The following is a 19,734-nucleotide window of genomic DNA, read 5'->3' on the forward strand; positions in this document are numbered from 1 at the left end:
AAGTGGTACTTTCTGCGGGGGAGGAGATGGTGCAGAAAAGGCCAACAAACCTCATGATCAAAACGCATGTTTCTGGTTTTTAGAGTAATAAAGAACATTGAGTCCTATTTTTTTTCCATCCCTCTTCAAATTCTAGTTCATAATTGTGAACAGTGGCACGTGCATTTATAAAGCCTCCCTCCCACAAGTGACTATACAAACAAACAAAATCGCAAACAAAATATGACTTTAACAAAAATAAGTAGTTAATTACATATATCAAATACAAAAGCCCAGAACAGAAGCCCCAAACTTCCCTAATATAAGGCCTGATGTATGCCCTGGTCAGGCAAAACTCTGTGCTTTCAGCTGAGTCCTTAATAACTGACTCCAGAAAGAGATTCCAGTTTTTAATTTTTTTCCCCTTCTGAGATCAGCTTTCCCTCCCATGCATAGACATGTGCTGCAGTTAATGGGACCTAATCACTTTATTGACTGATTTAGTCTGTAATGAAAGGGGCTTATACTTAACAGATGTCTTTGATTCAGAAAAGTTCCCTCTCTAAACTGCGGCAACAAACTGACATAGAACCCAGACTGCTTGTAAAATGTGTACTTCAGTGCATGCCCTTTCCAGGAATGCTGAAACAACCCACCTATTCTGCCCTCCCCGCTCTCCTCCCCGAGGCTGGTGAGAATAAAAGTTAGTGGGCAAAAAATAAACTGTAAGACACTAAGGAAAGGGCTGATGATTTAGTGTCTCAGTCACTAATATTTCTGTGAATCTAAACAAGATACTGGGGTTGAAATATACTTTACATTTGAGAGCTCTGTGGAAATTCAGTGCTACATGTGCTACGAGTGCTTAGCTACACTAGGCCTTTTTTGGCTTTTTTCTATAAAATTTCTCACTGCTGCTAACGCCGATTCAGCACCATTGGTAGGCACGTTAGCGTAGACAGGAGTTTCAGATACACAGTGCACAGAACACCTGGAGCCATGCTCACAATGGGTCTCTCGTGATCACTACCAGCCGTGGATCTAAACTACTGGCAGCAAGGAGGAGACTGTTCAGAGAAAGGCTGAGTAGCCCTGGCAACACACTTATTTGGGTAAGTATTACAAGCAGAGAGGATTGCAACCATTGCTGGGCAGGAAATTTCAGAAAACTCTTGTTTCTTTTAATTGTCTGACCAGCTAGTTGTGACTTAGCTAAGACCACAGAAAGGGAGGGTGTTCAGAGCCTGGGGATTCCTGGCTCTCAGCCCTCTGAACACACAGGCTTTAGAGCAGGGTTTGCACTAATATAATATCACCTGTATTTTTCACATGACTAGCTTTTTGTTCATTTTTGTTTTGGCTTGATCTTATGTTTGCTCCATTTAGAAACTACTTCCTGTTTTGGAATTAAACAAATCCTACTGCTGGCTTGATTACAGAATTTTAAAGAGGGACGAGTGGCAGTGTGCAGGTTTTGTGTGTTAATTGCATGACAACTGAACATAACTAGGGCCTATGTTAATCACAAATACTGACCTTGAGGGAGAAAGTATCAAGGTTTGTTTTTTGGGGGAGATCTTCCTGCAGCACTCACTGGTAGCTGTTATGCAATGAAACCCCTCTTGTTGAGGGGGTTACCTGGCCATCCAACTCCAGTGCAAATGCCACAGTTTGCAGCAGTTTTGGGGAAGTGTTGCCAGATGTTGAGCTAGGCAGCTGACCCACTGCAGTGCTTTCAGAAGAACACTGCAAGGTGTACATGATGTTGCAATGGTGACAGCCAGATCCGCACACAAACTACGAGCTAAAGCAGGGAGGACTAGAGCCAGCTGACTACACCTGGACTAAAGTGGGTGCAAGAGCTGTAAGACCAGAAAGACAAGCTATAGGAGAGCTGCAGATGGAAGGGTTGGCACGCCAGGGAAGGTACCAGGGCCAGGAAGTAAAGTCTGGGCACTCTGAGAAGTTTATGCCTGTTTCAATGGACCCTGGAGCAAGGGGGGTGACAAGCCATGTGAAGTGGAGACTGAGTGACTGACTGGCATCCAGCCATTGAGAGACATTTTTTGGCACTCATTTAAAGAGACTCCAAGGCATGAGAATGAGCTGCTTTTCTGGTCGACATGGAGGGGGTAACCTTTCTTTTTTGTGCAGCAGTGTAAGGGGTGTCCCTGAAGCTTTTGAGAGCGAAGAGACACATTCCATTTGTTGAGCAATGCAAAGACATGTAAGCTCTGGGGCATGTGACCTACTGAATGTGTTGGAGGCTTTCCAAACAAAATGACAGGAAAACAGAGCTAAAATTCATGGAATGTTGAAAACCACAGCTTCAGCTCTCCTAAGTCACCAGCAATATAATGAAGTGAACAAAACTACTACTGTAGCAGTCTGCTACAAGGGCAACAGAATGAAAGGTAAGAGTGACCGATCTGAGTCGTGAGTAAGGTGGAATGAAAGGCTCTAGAGAGCTGCAGTACATTAAAGACGTACTAGGCTTCTAGATTCTAGAGGGTACTGCCTGGACAACACCCACTGTGTGCCATAGTGATCATACTGTGGACCGGAGGCAGCTTACAAGCATGTGAGGGCACCCTAGTAAGATCAACGCTGGAGAATGGGTATTTGAGTAGCCAAGCTGGAAATCTGGCTGCCACTCAGACATAGGCTCTGCAGCAGCAAAGAGCCCATCTTTCATTTAATGGGGGATTTAAAAAAAAAAAAATCCAAGGAACAGAGAAGGCAACTATAGCACGGAGGGCCAATCTTTACTGAGCCTTAAGGAGGCTCATCCTAAAAATATTGGTTCTGCTTGTCTGACTCCTTGGTCTAACTTTTTTGTTTTTTTTTTTACTATGTAAAGAAGAACAAACTTGCTAAAGCCAAATTTGCTCTCATATTCACCAGATCTTGTATATTTTGTACATGAACCCACAGGGAATTCCTCTGCAAGTGGGATCTGAGTGCTGAATACGTATTATTCCTCAGTGCCTGTTACTGTAAAAATAATATTCTGCTCATGATCTAGAGTGGCTCTGTGCTAACTCCTGCCTCATAATTGTCCTGCAGCACCCCAGCTATTCAATGCCTGGGGCTTTCCTCAGCAAAGATACAGAGGACTTGCTTGCACTGCACTGGGTGGGGCTTTCTGAGGTGGATGACTAGGGCAACATTTCCTAACATAAACAGCCTGCTTGGAATACTATTTAAGGGAACAGTGCAAATCATCATTTCATGTTTAGGTATTGCTGGTGCTGACTGTAAAAGCCGCTATCCTTAGCAGCTTGGTTTCAGATGGAAGAAATGTCTCAGCTGCGTGAGGCAGATGCTCCACTGAATTAGAGCAGCTTTGCGCACCTCATCAACAGAAACCTTCCCTAAAGCCAGCTTAGCTGACCTTGCAAGGACTTCCTAGGCAGGTGGGGGGCTCAGGTGGCAAATCCATGCTAGACCCTCCTCTCCTCCCACAGCAGCTGGGTAACCCAGCAATCCCTGGCTCCTACTGGCAGCTGGTGCAAGATAGAGCAGCCTTCAGAAGGGCTTATTAGCACTGGGGAATATTTTGTCCATAAGCAAGAGGCCATCCTTTCAGCAGCAGATGCTCTGATCCGTACATACTATTAATTCTGCAGCACCCAGCCCAACCAACCCACTGGTAAAAGCACAGTAATTCCCCAAAACCACCGCAGCAGCCGGCTCAACAAGAGGTGGTGTGTTTACTTAAGCCCAATCACCGGCTGCAGGTTTCAGATTTAGGATGGGTGTGGAAAGAATTAAGCAAGGCTGCAGCCAGTCAGATTATACCAAAGCAGTAGGAACTGAGTTACCTGGAGATCTCCCAAGAGCTCCTACCTTCACACTGCCACTGAACCACTTTGAGTACAAGTAGCATGGTCAAATATGCTCTTGTTATGCACACAGCTTGGTGATATCACTGAGATCACACTGCAAGTAGAGTAGCATGAAAAGGAAAGTCTCTCTGGTTTGTATGCTGCGTGTTTTTGTTTTCCTCCCTGCAGAAACTGCCATTTCTTTCACAGGGAATCAAGAGTAACAGCATGCAACACCTTAGGACAGGACGTTAAGGGACATAAATAGTGCTCTGTGTTTTTTACTAATGCAAAACAACAAAAAATGTATGCCCCAGAGCCGGGTCCTGCTCCCAGCACGATGGAGGGGTGGCTGGGCCAACCCTGAGCCAGCACTGCTCCCCTATGCACCAGGTCACAGTGCCCAGAGCAGGCAGCCAAGCTCCACAGGACAAAAGCTGCAGCTGTGGGGCAAGTGCAGGACAGGCTTGCTCCACAACCAATACTTACTTTGTGCCAGGACTGAGCCCTGGCACTTGTAGGCTTGGCAGTTCCTAGCCTCAGCACCTCTGGGCTTGCCACATCAGTTATAAAAGTAAATCATTGCTTGAGTCCTAGCACCACTTTCATTACAAATTAAGCAAGGTCTGCAACCCCCACACCCAAGGGCTTCCACCCCCCAGCGGGCAGGACAAAACAAATTCCCATAAAGTAAAATGAAGAATTATAAAAAGAATGTCCCAGGACTCTAAAAATAAGGTCTCCAGTAGAAACTGCTTGAATAACAATGAGCAGCCATAGGCCCATTAAACTCAGCAGTAAGTGGGTGTTCAGCTGCTCTTGCAATATGGAAATAGTTAACCCTTGTGAGCAGGTTGTCCTAGCGAGGTTGCCAAAGTGCACCACTTCCACAAGTTCAAAGAACTTGTCTTTACTTTCCAAATTTTAGTCAAAATGAATTATGTTCCTCTTTCTTAAGAATACTAAGGTTTTCCATCCAATACTAATTTATAGGGGAGGGCAAAAATGACCAAACATCAGACTTTTGTTCTTTCAAAGACTATTCCAATGTAGTGCCTTCTCTTAAACTCATGAATAAACTGCACACTGTGCAGTATACTAATTATTCAGCACTAGGCTTCACCCCACTGCCAAAGATCACTTTGTAACTCACCCCAGGGGAGGATCAAAAGCACACATCCTCCAAAGCAGCGAAATCCTTTTTTTCTCTTAACTAAATGTATTTTAACTCCTGTTATTATAATTATTTCATCACACCACATGTTTTGCTTTTATATTTTTACCCAGAAAAAACTATTTCAAAATGTTTTGGTGTGACCACTTACACAAACAGGCTTTGAAAAAGGAAAATGTTAGCTCGGGGTGGGCAGGCCTCTCTTTTTCCTGACAGTGTAACAAGAAAGAACTACTCACATCGCTGTTATCAGAAGAGTTACATCCAAGGTAGAACAAATGCGCTTATGTATTTTTCTTATACTTTCTTATACTATATCTTCCAGTAGTAGCTGAAGATTTTGATCTTGTGGTAAAGTATTGGATTGGGTGTTAGATCTGGGTTCTGTTCCAAGCTTGCCACATAAATAAATGGACTGAAGCAATGAAATCAAGCTCCTTAACTCTTTGAGCACCAGCACACTAAGATGGTGGTGCTCATGACAAAACCTGCATCCCCTGGTGCCATGTCAGTCTGGTAGCAGCTCGAGCAGCTGGTAATTGGCCTCTATAGTATTTTTTTAGTGCAAAGCCCTTTATTGTGCAGTATTATGTGATGCATCCAGAAAAAACAAAATACAAACGTGTGCAACATACACAATATACTACAGGCATTAAATACTGCTCCAGGGAGCTGTAGCAGGAATTGTGAAACTTACGCAGCGAGTGCTGTGGGCAGAAGCAGCATGCTGTAGTTTGCACTGACTTGGCTGCAGCAGTGCCAGTGGAAGTGACAGGTTTCAGAGTAGCAGCCGTGTTAGTCTGTATTTGCAAAAAAGAAAAGGAGTACTTGTGTCACCTTAGAGACTAACAAATTTATTTCAGCATAAGCTTTCGTGAGCTACAGATGCATCCGATGAAGTGAGCTGTAGCTCACGAAAGCTTATGCTCAAATAAATTTGTTAGTCTCTAAGGTGCCACACGTACTCCTTTTCTTTTTTGGAAGTGACAGACTTTTCTGCCATAGATGCAGGCTGGCAGGCCCAGGATCATGCTGGAACAATAAATACCCCAGATATAGCCATTCTGAATAATCAGTCATTCTGCAGCAAATTCCAGATAGCCCAGACAGTCTCTAAGGTCACACCACTCCAATGGCACGTAAGTTTATAGCCAGTTCAAAACAATGGATTTAAGTAGAACATCCCCCCCCCCGGGGCAAGTAGGCAGCAAAGGAAGCCTTTATCATGTGTGGCCTTATCTGTAGAAGGCCTTTTTCTGGAGAAAATTCCCACAGTGCTACTCTGGCGGTGGGTCATAAGACTGGGAGCAATCATGCAGCCACAACGCTAGCTTTACAATGGAGGTACGGAGATGCAGTGTCATCAAGACTTCGGACAGAGCAGGAGTCCACCGGCATAGGTCAAATTGCAGGCCCAGGGTCTATATGAGGCGTTACAATCTGAATGCAAAAAGTATAAGTATTTATCAAGGGTGGTGCCTGATTAAAGCTGGCCTGCTTTATCCACTCATCTACTATTTGAAGTGTAATCTGTGATGTCAATGATGTTCATATAAAACTGTAGTAACAGCCATTAAAAAAAGCCGTTCCCAGTGGAACAACATCATAGCTTTGGTTTACTTTGATTTTTACTCCATCTTGGTACAATGTGTCAATAAAGTGAAAAACCCAACAGCAATGCTTAGTAGTGGCTGCTTCAGAGAGCAGGGGGCTTCATTTTTTCCTGCCATTTGTGTAATGCTAATGAGGAAATAGAAAATGGCCTAGCCCTGCTTAAAAATCTACTACCTTCTATTGCCTTATCTTAGCACACTGGGTCTCATTGCTGTCCCATCCTGTTCCTTACCTCTATAAAAGAGAAACAGGATAAAACAGGCATAGTCACTCCTGTTATGTCTTCAGACAAAACTGCTATTCTTGTTTCAGCCCAAAATCTTAAAGAAACATACCATCATACCCCAGTAATTTTATAAAACTTTAGTGATACTCACACCCTGAATATTAAACACAGAAGAGCTCCCTTCTCAGATCCATTGCTGAGTTCTATATTCCATTCTAGGACTTAAATAGGAGGCCAAGATTTTCAAAGGTAATTCATAATTTTAGGTGTCCAACTCCAGACACATTCAAGGGGTTGATTTTCAGACAGGTTAACTCTTTCTGAAAATCAAGCCCATTTAAAGTTTCTCAAATTGGGAGCCTAAAATCAGGACACTCAAAATCAATAGTCTCTTCTGGAAACCTTGACTGTAGTCCTGTCAGGCTGTTTCTCCCTCCTGCAATATTTGAACTTTCCCTTTCTCCCCCACTACCACCCCAAATCTCTCTGCCTCTAGTTTTTAAAGGCTGTATTTTCCTGGAGCTGGGCATCCACAACTCTTTCCATTTATGCTGGAGTGTGGAATATCTGTACCTTTCTAAAGAACTGTGTGAATGGCGGAACACATCTACCTTAAAACTGAATGACTCTTGCATTGTAAACATTTGTGTGATCTGAGGGTTCACTAGCGCTGTCCATTCATGGAGAGGTAACAAGCATAGTTTGGTAAAAGCAGATATTTAGGTAACTGTAGATATCAGTACTTAAATCTCATACATTGTGAAAAGATTTAAAGATGCTGATTTACTCAAAGGAAATACAAAGAACATACCAACGATCACATGACCCAGGGAGCATCTCACTTTAAGACAAACCTCTCCTTTGATTTGCCTAAGCAAAGAGTAATACAATGATAGCCTCTCAATGTAATGTTCATTGTATCTGGGCTTGAGACAGTCATATGAGCTTTGTAGTCACAACTAAATTATTTGGATTCAGATAGCATGGAAACATTAGGGTAAAGGACTTGTCTACTTAAAACAAGCCATAATGGTGTTGAATGTAATTCTTATTTGTACACTGACTCTGAGATCCAGCTGGAGGACATTTATATAAGAGGTCTCAGATGACTGACATAGTGAGGTCAATTTTTCCTATCATTTATTTAATTACACGCTTGTACAATGGAAAACTTTCAGGGAGGAAGAGCAGGCACAAAAGCAATGGGTGGGTTTTCCTTTCTTACAGGAAAGACATTTCCCATAACATCAAATGTGTTGCAATGTTTGTGTAGTTTGATTGTTTTGGACAGGGTGTGTCACATTTTACATACAGTAGTGGATGTGCTGGAATATTAACACCACAGAAGAGATATGTATGCTAGTATGTGTCTGACATGTATGCCCGTCTTCCCAGAAGAGGAAGGAAAGATTGTGGAGAATGTAGTTTCAGGGATAAGGAGGCTTGTCTGGGCTGAAAAGGTTTGAAGTCATGCAGTCAAAACAAAGTGTTCCTATACCTCCCTAAAGTGTCAGTTTACCTGTACAGAGGTTTATGAGTCTGCTGTAGTGTTCGAACTCTGGAACCCAGGTTGTTTAGCTCAGGCACTAGAGGTTCATAGTTTTAGATCCAAAGGTCAGTGGTTCAACCCTCTCCACTGACACCCTATCTGGATGCTTTGAGTCATAGCTGTAGTTAGATCTGAGCCTGGTAAATGGTGCTATATAACTGTTAGGATGGGAGTGGGAGGAAAAGAATATGAACACAGAAGCTGGCTGTCATAAAAACCTGGAAGACACTAGGAATGCTAAATTTACTCTGTGCTGTTTCACATAATACCTGAGGTTTATAAAGACATGCCAAAATTAACCAAAAAAACCCCGTGACAGTTGGTTCAGTTGCCCTGGTATGATGAACATAGGCAGCCCCCAATAGGTTAATTCATTCCCTGATTTCTATGTAAAGGTCCAGTCTGATTTTATTTCCAAAACAAAGCTGAAATTATGCATAATAGAAACACGTACTTACCCTCCTCACAGGGCTGCTTGAGGATTAATTAGCTAATATCTGTACAACACTTTGAAGATGGAAGGCAGTACAAAAGTACCCATTATCCTGGTTACTACCTAGTAGTAGGATTAGAACAAATAGTCTAATCTTCACCCCTTACTTCAGGAAAATGTGCCACAGCCATTGGCAACATGCAGAGTTCCTTAGGGCCCGGGCTGTGGACATGAAAGGCCTGAACCGAGATTAGGCTCAGCAGCACCACAGGCTCCCACAGAGCCAAACTTCAGAAGGGGAAAAAAACCTCAACTATGCAAACAGCTGCTATGCAGTGGAAGGATGATCACCACAGTTATGGCACAAGCTTCCCAGACTTAATGGTCTCAAGCTAAAGAACAAGAAAGCAAACTTCTTTTATGGGACTACCAATGGGACCCAGCCAAAACAGGTCACTGAAGGGCCCAATCCTCCACTATCCCGCTCATTGAGCAGTCATTGACACCAGTGCAAAGGGGATGTACAATATTATCAGAGCAGATGGGAAATATTTTATACCCACTTTGCACTGACCTGACTACACAAGGTTGCAGGGCTACAGAGAATCAGGCCCCTACTGAACACAATGTTTAATGAACAGACAAGATTGGAGTGGGAAGCTAGAGAGGACTTTGGAAAGGTGATTCATGGCAGTTTGCCTACCTGAACTAGTCCTGAGTGCATGTAAGAAATTGCTGGATTCTCTTAAGCCAGCCTAGCAAGTCTCTCATTCATGCTAGGAAGATCAAGGTTGTGTCTTTTTATAACTTGAAGGACTAGATTATATGGGGCTGAAGGACTGATAGATAGTTGTAATGGTGAGGAAGGACGTTTGGGAGAGACTCCTAAATTTTGGCCTTAGGATAGAATGTTTAGACGAAGGGAGAAGTTGGCTAGAACAGTGGTGGACATGAGTTAAAAGTTGGGCCCGTGGTAGAATCATAGAATATCAGGATTGGAAGGGACCTCAGGAGATCATCTAGTCCCACCCCCTGCTCAAAGCAGGACCAATCCCCAATTTTTGCCCTAGAAGGCAGGGGCTGCCCTATCCATGCAGGAGGATCAAACAAAAGTTGCAAGCTGGATTGAGGGTAATAAAATGTAAATATACATTGGCCTTTGGCATTTTCAGCTGGGTGAAAACGAAAACTCAGCTGAACATACAAACACCTGTAAGGGAAAATTACCTACAGTGCTGCTTTTCTGAAGATATCCTTTAAACGGAATCCACACTCCTCTCTGTGAGCTCTATAGCATAAGACTGGCAAAACTTCAGCTCTTAAAAAATGTTGTCATCTGAGGGAAGCAGTATCAGGATTGTGAGCCAGGTGCCCTTATTGGCCAGCTGCAGCAAAGGTCACCTTCAATATCCTTGTTTTTTAAACCTATAAGTGTTCATCGGGTTGACTCAGTCCAATTTGCATGATTAATTTGCCATAACTTTTCAAGCCATGGAACTTCTGTGTGAAATACACTACAGCTGAGATAAAAATATAAATCCCTTAAGGACATTTTATTACATCAGTTTTGAGCCAGAATTACAATGATTATTCACTCCCATCATTTCATATTTCATACAATAGCAAGTCATGGTATGCTGTCATCAAAACTATACAGGAGGGGAGTATCTGACATATGCGTATTCAGAAAAACCTCATTAACTTAAGATAATGGTTGCACTTTTTACCTCTTTCACACAGACTATGGAGAAAAAAAGGTTAACTGAAAGAACCTAAAAATGTTCAAATTCCATTATATAGATTCCTTGAGGCCTAAGTATAGAGGGCCCCATACTAGCTTAGATCAAGTACAATATCAGTTTAAGATTGGATATAATCTCTCAGGAAACAATAACCAGCCTTTGCAAGTATCTGGACTCATTGTCTAATAATTTTTTACCCCTCTTACTAGTATGAACCTACGCTAACATTTACAATATTCTTCTATGTCTTGACATCTTGATTGTAGAAGTGGAGGGAGGCAAATAGCAAAAGAAGAACAAGAAGTTCTTGCGTAGCAATCTTCATCAGCAGATTTGAAAGTGCCTTCCAGAGGTCAGGAGCATAATCCCCATTTCACAGATGGAGAAACTAAAGCAAAGTACACAAAGAAGGGAAGTCACTTGGCAAACTATAACAGAGGCAGGAATTGAACCCAGGTCTTTCAAGTCCAATACCTGTGCCTTAGGCAATCCTATCTCCCTTGATGATGCCCAAAATGTGAAGAGAGATCCCTGTTGAAATGGAAACCACACTGTTCATTAATATTCAAATACAAGGTAAATATGTTTTCACCAAATTTTGAGACTTTTTTTAACCTTTGTTAAACTCTTCACATAGAGCAGCATGGTTCTGGTGAAATCTTTGAGCCATTAAATTAAACTGGAATGTTGGAATTTTTGCCAACTTTGGAATGGAATTCATGTATTTTCCTATTATGCTCTTGTAGAATTCATAAATCATATTTAATGAAGTATTAGCACATTGTTACTGCAATTATGTGATGAATGTTTGATTTCTGGCTCACAGCTTGAGAAATGCATTGGATTTCTGTGATCTCTAAAAAGGTAAAGAAGAAATCTCCTATTGTAATTAAAGGCTAATAACTTTAGTTCACTGCAATGCAAAGACATTAGTTTAAAAAAAATCATCAAGCTGAAAGTCTGTTGTTAAATTAGACTTGAGCTATACCCCAAATCTGCATTCTACTTTATTATCAAGCAGTGTCAGTCTTCCCAGCCAGCTAGTGCATCTACCGCAGGGGAGAAAAAAAAAAATCATTATTACAACAGCAGCCAGCAATGGGACAGCTGCACTGGTGCTAAGCTGTTAGTGTAGACAGAGCTCAGGGGTTACCACTGCTCTGTCAGGACAACCTATTCAAAGCAATAATGATTCCATTGCTACAACTAGCACAGGGGTTCTCACAACAAAATATTTGGTGGTCTCAGAGTGTGGCCACCAACTCTTGCTGGTGGCTGCTCCTACAATTTTTCCTAAAATAATTAACTTTAGGAAACACAAATAGACAGACATGTCCAAGGGCCAACCTGTCTCTGCCCCTACCTCCCATGGCTCTTCAGTGAGAGCCTGCCCTGGGGAACGTGGGTCGGGAACTCACTGGCTGCCTGTAGAGTCCCAGATTCCCCATGTCCCAGCTGGGTGGGAGCAGGGGAGCTGCCCAGAGGGGTGCCCAAGTGACCTAACGCCACAGCCACCTCCACTGATGAGCCATTTCCGGTGCTGTGCACACTGGCCCCAAGTGTCTCCAGAGGTGCTGTCTGGACCCCACGAGGAGGCTGCATGGTGCAGGGCACCAATCCCTGCTGGCAGCGCCAGTGCAAACACAAAAGGTGGTACATCTCACTTCCCTTGGTAACAGTGATTCAGGAGCAACAGCTGGGCACTTCCCAGGAGGGTAGACAGAGGGTAAAGGGGAGGGGGGGCTGTGACTCAAGCCATTCAGGGGCGGATGAACCTTTAAATTGTGCTCCCCACTATCAACAATGCCCTCCATGCTTCTCCAATCTCCACTCATGCTTTGGAGGCTGCTGTCGCCACACAAAAATCCACTGTTGGCCACATTTGAGAAACGCTGCACTAGTGCCCTTGCAGAACTGATGGCAATTGCTAGAACAGGAATACTAATTTTCTAGTGCAGACAAGGCCCACAGGAACTGGTCTCAAGAGCACGTGTGTGTTTAAAACATTCATCCAGTCACTGCATCATCTGCCAAGTAAGTGTCAGCTGAGAGTGGGGTTAATAGCTTGGCACTGCTTGCACTACACTGTGTCCTTCTGCCAAGAGAGGAGCTGGCCCGATTTTTAGAGTCCTTCGCCATGGGCGTGTTCTCTCCTAAGAGAAGCTATGAAAGGAAAACAACAGAATGTAAAGATTGCAACTGCCCAGCGTGTTAGTGTGCACACATGTAAAACTGCACGTTAGCGCCAGGGTAAGACCCCACTAAAAGTCAGATCCTCTAAGTATTTGCCAGTCTCCTAAAGGGTAAAGCAATCAGAGTGCTAATAATCACAGATTGTAACAGTGGAATCATTTAAAAAAAAATCTGGGAAATAATCTAATATTAATAGTAAAGTGATAACACTGTACCCTTCAATAGCTCCTTCCAAACCAGGACCTCCAGGCACTTTATAGCCAGCACTGAATAATTAACAATAAGAATATTAGAAGGCCATATTGGGTCAGATCAATGGTCCATTTAGCTCAGTATCCTGTCTGCGGACAAAATGAAAAGATCAGGGCAATTTACTGAGTGATCCATCCCATGTCATCCAGTCTCATTTTTGCAGTTGGAGGTTTAGGGACACCCACAGCATGGGGTTGTGTTCCTGACCACCCTGAATAATAGCCACTAATGGACCTATCCTCCATGAATTTATCTAATTCCTTTTTGAATCCAGTTATACTTTTGGCCTTCACAACATCACAGTTGCAACCCTCTGCAAAGCAGGTCAATGTTATCATCCCCATTTTACAAATAAGGAAATGGAATGAGGAATTTAAATCACTCATCCAAGGTCACACAGCAAAGTATTGCTACATCAGATCAATTAGCTATCTTCAAAACTTTACCCCAAAACAATTACAAAAGATTCTTCCAAATTGCTCAGCTGTTCAAACAGGGAGGAATCGGCAATACAAGCTGGATGGGGGCAAAAATGAGCTAGCCATAACTTCCAGGAAATTCTTCCATTAGGTCTCATCATGCAGTCACTACAATAGATAGAACAGCATAGGAGGACAGCGCCCCACTGTGGCAGCAAAAATTCCTACGTGTGCAACATCTGGAGAAGGAGATAATAAATGCAGTTCTGCAGATGTTTTTCAGCAGCAAAGCCACACTGAGCTGTTTGTACATGGTATGGGAGAAAGAAACAGAAGTGTTCAAAGTGAAATCAATCAGCCATTTGCCTCTCATCTCTTTGAGACTCTGAGGTTTTTCCATACTTACATAGCAGTGGTGATGAATGGTGATGTGACTAACAGCAGGCAGGTATTTCCATATCACACTGTCCTATGAGCACCCATACCTTACTGCTTGTGAAGGGAATGCGTCTGCTGGTTAGAGTACAGGACCAGGATTCCTGGGTTCAAATCCCAGTTCTTTCCCAGTGTAACTTTGAGACCTACTTTCCATCTATAAAATGGGGATAAGAATTGAAAAGCTGCATTTTTGTCTTAGGAATCCGATATTCCAGACTATATATTTTTACAATACCCCCCAGGGACTTTACACAGTTTGGGATTTTTAGGTATCAGTGGTTGAGTGTGCTCAATTCTCACTGAAAACACAGTCCTGCCAAGGCAAAATCTGAGCTACTTGTAAGCATCATAATTAGAGGGAATGATTTGTCACCATGTGTGTCTGTGTGCATTGCTCTGGGATGTTTTTGCATTTGCAGAGTTTGCATTTCTCTGGGATGCTTTTGAAAAATAAGTCACTGGGAGGGTCATTCTAGGGAAGTGTTCCTCCAAAGCCCATATCTGGGTAGCCCCAGGAGGCTCAGTTCTCTCCCCAGGTTACTATTCAACAGTCATATGAGAGTTATTGGGACAGCTGGTGAGACAACACAGGCTGAAATGCCAGCAGTACACAGCTTAACACCCTGCTCTCTCTCTCCTTTATGTCAAATATAAGCAGCCCCATCTCCCAGCTCTCTCAGTGCCTAGCTAAAATCAGCCCCTGAAAGAAGAGCCGTTGGTTAACACTGAATCAAGGCTGAGGTGATGCTCATAGGAAAACAAACAAATCCTTTGAAAAACCTGCCTCCTCTGTAACATTCCTGATTATCAAGGGCATGTACCCTCAGATTACTTCACAGTACTGATGCCCAAAGGGACATGCTGTAAAAAAGAAAAAAAATCCATCTTCCCTCTGCACACTACCAAGAGATTGCTTCCCATGCTATGGGGCTCAAGCTTGGCTAGAGAGATGCATACACTTCTCCTGGGGGAATTTGCACCAAAAAAATTAAGAATTTGGTGTCCTTCCATGACTTCTAATACATACACGGACGAGCAAGCCAGCACACCAACCACCCTATAAACGAATACAGATATTTATCCTGCAGCCTGGGAAAAGAAAAAATGATTGTTCCTGTTTTTTTCAAACACGTGGGGGTGGGTGGACGCTTAACACACTACAGAGATCTAGATCACTAGAAAACTGGGAAACAATATGTATTTTAATATGGGGTCGAGGTAAATGTATATAGCTGGGAACAAAGATACTCCTTCCCAGGATAGAGTTCCCCATCCTGAAAGTGAGTTTGAAAAAGTGGTGGATAATCAGCTGAACATGAGCTCCAAGTGTGACGCTTGGCCAAAAGAGCAAGTGCGATCCTGGGATGCATAAATTGGGGAATCCCGAGAAAGAGTAGAGAGATTATTTTACCTTTGTATTTTGCACTACTGTGGCCTCCTGCTGGAATACTATGTTCAGTTCTGATGCCCATCATTCAAGCAGGATGTTGATAAATTGGAAAAGGCTCAGAGAAGAGCTATGAGAATGATTAGAAGACATGCTTCACAGTTATAGAGCTCCATCTTGTTAGTTTAACAAAGAGAAGGTTAAGGGGTGACTTCGTTACAGTCTAAGTGTGCCTACATGGGGAACACATATTTAATAACTGGTTCTTCAATCTGACAAAGAAAGGTATAACAAGAACCAGTGGCTAGAAGTTGAAGCTAGACAAATTCAGACTGCAAATAAAGGTGTACATTTTTAACTGTGAGAGTAAAACCATTGGAACAATTTACCAAGGGTCATGTTGGATTCTCCATCTCTGATGATTTTTAAATGAAAAAAAGATTGGATTTATTTATTTTTTTAAAACAGATCTGCTCTAGAAATTATTTTAGGAAGGTTCTCATGCACCCACTGTTTAGTAAGCAGGGCTGGTTAGGGCCTATACAACACTGCTGCTCCTGAAGCCTTTGTAGAGGGAGTGTAAGGAAAACAGCATTCAATAGACAGAAGCATTTCTCTCCCCCCCACAGCTTTCTGCCATGCTGCTCTGTCAGGGATGGATCCAGCAATGCACCAGGACAGTGGTTTAAAGGGTTTGTGTATACTTCCAGTTTTGTCAGATCCTGACTTTCTCTATGTTACTTTGAAACCCATAACCATTAACAGTTGTTAACTCAGAGGGGAGGGAGTCTGTCAAGGATTATGTCTTAGCATAAAAACACCAGTTGTGAAGATATGACCTACGCTGACGGAAGCTGGCACACACGATTGGTATAACCATAGTCAGTCAGGAATGCATCCGATGAAGTGAGCTATAGCTCACAAAAATTTATTTGAGCATAAGCTTGTTAGTCTCTAAGGTGTCACAAGTACTCCTTTTCTTTTTTGCAAATACAGACTAACACGGCTAAACAATGAAAAAAAAAGGTTTCCTTTAATGATCATTGAAATTTACAGATAGGCAAAGTAAGAAAAATGCTGCTTGAAAACTTAAAGAGTTTGATTTAAGGATGTTTACTTTGACTATTTTGACATGATGCTGACAAGTTGTGGTTTAATGGTTTTTGAATCTCAACATCTACTGTCATTAGATAATTATTGTCACACCCCTCCCAATTTCTGATAACTGTGAACATTTAAATTGATAAAAACAGCAAAAGTGCTCAAAATCCATAATTTTGTTCAACTATGAAAAATTTACATTGATGAAAATAAAAGTGTTAAAAATAAACTGATATCTGTCAAAAAGTTATAAAAAATAAAAACCTAATTCTGCCAAACCTACTTATGATCAATGATTCTTTGTAAATTGGCAGCAGCTTAGATCAGTCCAGTTATTTATTTGGCTGTTACTTAGCAAGTATGCTAAATCCAGTTGGGTTTATTAGTCATTATAATGGTAAAACTGACTTCCTGCAGCTATTTATTTATTTTCCTATTGCAACTAAAACCACACAAATTCACCACTCTCTATAGATAGCGTATACATTTCTTAGTAGCCAGGATGGGTAGGGATGCAACACCATGCTCCGAATGTCCCTAGCTTCTGATTGCCAGAAGCTGGGAGTGGACAGGTAATGGATCACTTGATGATTGCCTGTTCTGTTCATTCCCTCTGAAGCACCTGGCATAGGCCACGGTCAGAAGACAGGATACTGGGCTAGGTGGACCATTGGTCTGACCTAATATGGCCATTCTTATGTTCTTAATGGTCACCAATAACCAATTTTAGCACAGACATGTCAATGCAAGTCATTGGTAGGCTAATATTTCTAGCCTCGTAAAGAGTTTTATGAATTAATAGTAACAAAATAAGATATACTCCAGTTTCATGAGGTAAAGCACTACAAAACCCAGAGATTGCTGTGTCCATATGACAATATACATGGATTTAAGAAAAGCTTCAATTTCCCCCCACTAGATGGCGTGTCTCAATTACTAATCTGCACTGGAATTCAACCTTTTAAAAAGTAAGATATTTCCTCCCTTTGCTACAGTTTTCCATCATGTTTGCTTTCTCCTTTAAAGCCAGAAGTTTAAAAAAAATGGGGGGGGGAGGATAATTTTAGCTAAAAATACACCATCTGCCTGTGAAAAAAATCTAGCTTGATTCTGTCACAGCTACAATGAACCAGGTTAATAACCAGCATCGGAGCAGATGGTTTCTTTATATAAATATGCCCATCTCCCCACAGTGACTCTTCTTCAGCTGCTCCTGAAACTGTTGGCACTGCTTTACCTTGTTTCCTAGGTGACGACTGTCTCTTACACTCAGCCCAGACATTATGCAGCTGGAATGGATTTTAGAAGTTGCTATCTCCTGCCCATGACTGCTTCCAATCTCTACAAGGGATGCTGTGGTGGACAGACATCTCTGTGCCAAAGAACAGCAACAGATGGATGTTAATAAATTAGCTTACAACTGCCCTTTTGCTCCAGATGATCAAGTTTGCAGAGGAGTTCTGAACCCAGCCAAATCCTCTGACAAGACCAAACAACAAATATAGTTGCAAACTCAAGCTGCAGAATTGTAGGCCGGAGGACTAGGGAATGAAACTGGATCTTCTGGCAATGTTCAGTGAAGTTCTGCTAATGTGGATTGGGTCAAACATTTAAGTGTGGCTACTTTGAAAAGGGACTCTGTAAAAATGGCATTGAGGGCTCCATTCTCCATATCAAGTGTTCTCAATTTACAAGTAAAAAGATATTTTTCTCACACCCTAGAAACTCAGTTGGGCAGAGATCTGAGCTGCATTCTTTGCTTCTTGTGCACTATCAAAAGTAATAATATGCTCTGAATGCCAAATTAGGTTTTTGGCACAGTGACACCCATGCAGTCTCATCGCCTTCAGGAGTTTATTTGCATCAGTGCTTCGAACTAGATGATAGTGCTGAGAAGGAAGAGAATTCAGCTCACTTCTTTTTGGCGCTGCAAGAGGTTTTGATTTTGGTCATCTGCTTATTTAAAAATGACTCATCTATGTTCACTGCAATCCAGTGTGTTATTGTGATTAAGTTATAAGCAACACCCTGGGGTGTTCAGCCATTGGGATCACTCAATCATCTGAACATTCTGACATCACAACAGAGCCTCTATTAAACCACCCTACTGTCACTGTGCTGTGAGCAGAGAGAGATGGAGAACAGGTTGAGATTATTGAAATGCATAATAAAACAAAGTGATGTGCTTAGGAAACTTCAATTTGTGAGATGCAAAATGACAGCCCTGGAGCCCAGAGTAATCCATTAAAGATAGTCACACTCTGCCCCAACAGTACGCCTTAAGTCTATGGGGGAAAAGAGGAACCTGTTGGTAGTCCAGTCTACATATGGACCTTTTCCAGCTGCCAGCAAGGATGCTTTTAACAGTTTCTGATTCCTGACAACAGTCAACCGAAGTTAATATGATTTAAGTGTTGTCCTGAATCAGAGCCATCATGAGGACACCTGCCTCCAGGAGACAGTGGGGCTTAGTGAATAGCATGCTGGATTAGGACTCAGGGGACCTGGGTTCTGCCACGGATCCGTTGAGTGACCTTCAACAAGCCACTCCACCCGTTCCTCAGTTTCCCATGCGTAAAACGTAAAGCACGCTGAAGTCATAGGCATTTTTGTTAGAACAAAAGAACTGAAGCCAGCATCTCATTTTATATGGACCATCTTTACAATCAGATGTCAAATTACCCTCAAGTTACTACTGATCTTGGCTGGATTTAAATTGATGATCCTGATGTGAAAGGCTGTGTGTCTCATGAACTATCCAATCATTGTCATTTGCTATCCCTCTTTGGCAATGTCTCATTTTAAGTGTTGTGGCTATGAAGGCAACTACTTCAATTTACAGTTCTGCCCAACAGCTTGGCAAACTTGTGCACAGTGATATTTCTAAAACAGATATCAGATTGTATGAAAACTCATAAGATTATATTTATCCAAAAATCTTTGAAGAAGCCAACTGTATTACAAGTACCCTGCAAATTAAACTGTACTCTCCTGCTTTGGTATTATTATGCACTGAGACTGGTCCAATTATAATCCACTTCTGTTCGGCTTTCCACTTTATTGGAAAGAACTAGTAAAGACAGTGACACTCAAGCTAGCCCATGAACTCTGCAGGGGAAAATCAAAACAGGCTTACTCATAGCATGTTACATTTGTACAAAGTAAATTAGCTAAACCCAACACATTTGGTAAACTGTCAATAAAAAACACTTTTTCCCAGACAGATTCCAAATTTTAGAAGCCTGACCAAAAAAAAAAATAAAATAAATTTATTTTGATTTTGCTACTAGGAAAAGAACATAATATAAAAACCATTTCATTTCTTGTACATTTTTACATATAAAAGAAGGCACCTTTGTACACTTTGTATATGTGAGCTTGTCTTACGTTTCAATATAAA

The 19,734-nt window shown here is 42.0% G+C and overlaps 2 long non-coding RNA genes across 2 annotated transcripts; one reads left to right on the plus strand and one right to left on the minus strand.

The window, feature by feature from the left end:
• Positions 1-1,211: 1,211 nt before the first annotated feature.
• On the plus strand, positions 1,212-19,346 carry LOC122456278. Its single transcript, XR_006275086.1, has 2 exons — positions 1,212-2,393; positions 17,584-19,346. It is a non-coding gene; the product is annotated as an uncharacterized LOC122456278 (long non-coding RNA).
• Positions 10,329-16,235, minus strand: LOC122456277. Its single transcript, XR_006275085.1, has 2 exons — positions 11,160-16,235; positions 10,329-11,075 (listed from the first exon to the last, which is right to left on the minus strand). It is a non-coding gene; the product is annotated as an uncharacterized LOC122456277 (long non-coding RNA).
• Positions 19,347-19,734: the final 388 nt, after the last annotated feature.

The sequence above is a fragment of the Dermochelys coriacea genome, chromosome 12 (genome assembly GCF_009764565.3).
Source record: "Dermochelys coriacea isolate rDerCor1 chromosome 12, rDerCor1.pri.v4, whole genome shotgun sequence".
NCBI lineage: Eukaryota > Metazoa > Chordata > Testudines > Dermochelyidae > Dermochelys > Dermochelys coriacea.